Source organism: Puntigrus tetrazona, chromosome 3, assembly GCF_018831695.1.
Source record: "Puntigrus tetrazona isolate hp1 chromosome 3, ASM1883169v1, whole genome shotgun sequence".
In the NCBI taxonomy this organism is placed as follows: Eukaryota; Metazoa; Chordata; class Actinopteri; order Cypriniformes; family Cyprinidae; genus Puntigrus; species Puntigrus tetrazona.
The window spans coordinates 1443315-1445434 of record NC_056701.1 but is presented as its reverse complement, the minus strand read 5'-3'; the positions used below and the strand labels follow the sequence as shown (position 1 = coordinate 1445434).

At 41.0% G+C, this 2120-nt stretch overlaps 1 pseudogene; it reads left to right on the top strand.

The window, feature by feature from the left end:
- Positions 1-6: 6 nt before the first annotated feature.
- Positions 7-2120, top strand: part of LOC122330645 — a 10094-nt pseudogene continuing 7980 nt past the window's right edge.

The window sequence follows — 2120 nt, the reverse complement described above, 5'->3', positions numbered from 1 at the left end:
GATATGTGCCAATGTGATATTTAGTTAAAACTGTGACAATTTAGCACTTCACCCCGGTTTAATGGCGTCGTGTGGAAGCGTGGTAATGTTAAATGACAACATACGCAAGAAACATGGAGGAACGTGCAGTGGAGTGGTCTAGTATTAAGCAAATTTTACCCATCTTGGTTACTGTGTGGTGCTAGAGATGGGCGATATATCTTATTGTTTCCAATATACAGATAAAATGTCTCTTCTCGTGATAATAACAATAAGTCTAGTTGATGTAGTTTTGTGTTTAGCACTGCATCTCATGTCTCCGATGAGAAGAGAAAGGATGGCTGCTGCTGGTTGATGACTGAATTTGTGAAATGGCATCAAACCATTAGCAGATAAACTGGAGAACCTTATTTTTTCTAATAAACGCACAAGTTGCACGTAGTCTATTCAAACAGCTTCACAAGCTTGGGGTCTGTTTGCTTGTTGGCCAGGATTCAAAGGCCAAATCTACGCTTAAATGATGTTATTCGTCAGCTGCTTGGTAACAAGTTGTGATGCCTTTTGCCATTAAACTGGGGTTAACATTTTTGTTTCTTTCTTCACTTTAGAAATGATGCCATTGAAAGAGGAGAGTGATATTTTAACCGATATGGAAGAGAAAGATCAGTATGAGAAACATCACGATTTTATAACTAGAGATGAGTCTTTTAGTTGCTCACAGAATGGAAATACTTCCTCAAGAAAGATAGGAACAAGACGTTATTTTGCCTGCTTTCAGTGCGGGAAGAATTTCAACCAACCTGAAAACCTTCAAGTACACATAAAACTTCACACTGGAGAGAAGTCTTACGCGTACCCTCAATGTGGAAAACAAGATGGGAAACTTAAAGTCCAGATGAGATTTCACGCTGGAGACAGCCCTTTCACCTGTCAACAGTGTGGAAACATATTCACTCAGAAAGGAAGCCTTAACAGGCACATAAGAATTCACATTGGAGAGAAGCCTTACGCTTGCCCTCAGTGTGGAAAGAGTTTTGATCAACACGGGAACCTTAAGGTCCACATGAGAGTCCACACCGGAGAGAGCCCTTTCACCTGTCAACAGTGTGGAAAAAGTTTCAGCCAAAAAGGAAACCTTAGTTATCACATGAGAGTCCACACCGGAGAGAGCCCTTTCACCTGCCAACAGTGTGGAATGAGTTTCACTGTAAAAGGAAGCCTTACCAGACACATGAGAATTCACACCGGAGAGAAGCCTTACACATGTCCTCAGTGTGGAGAGAGTTTCGAACAACTTGGAAACCTTAAGGTCCACGTGAGGGTTCACACTGGAGAAAAGCCTTACGCGTGCACTCAGTGTGGAAAGAGTTTTGATCAACACTGGAACCTCAAGGTCCACATGAGGGTTCACACCGGAGAGAAGCCTTACACGTGCACTCACTGCGGAAAGGGTTTCGATCGACATGGAAACTTTAAAGCCCATGTGAGAGTTCACACTGGAGAGAAGCCTTACGCGTGCACTCAGTGTGCTAAAAGTTTCACTCAAAAAGGACACCTTGAGGTCCACACGAGAATTCACACTGGAGAGAAGCCTTTCACCTGCCAACAGTGTGGGAAAAGTTTTAGCCGAAAAGGAATCCTTGACAAGCACGTGAAAATTCACACTGGAGAGGAGGAGTTTAGATCCACACGGACTTCTTAACGCCCATAAGAATTCACACTGGACAGAAACATTTATATCTGGACAGTAATGGGAGAGTTTACAGTATAATCTATCCCTTAATGACTACATGCAGATTCATTTAAGCCTTCTAAGCTGTTTGAGTTCCCTTTATGAGCGTTTGGAACGGTTGTCAACACTTACTAGCTCTACAAATAGTTTTTTTTCAGCTTGTTGATGTTTATACAGACCCATCTCCTAAGCCACTGCACAAAGGAACAAAATATAACACACTAAATCAGTGCAAGTTTTTTTAATAAAGCTCAAATAATATATTTTTTTATACATCTGTTAGGCTACATTTATACTAGTTACATTTACATTTACATTTAGTCATTTTGTAGACGCTTTTATCCAAAGCGACTTACAATTGAGAGTACAACAGCGATTCATTTTTTGAGAGACAAACAGACAGAGTAAG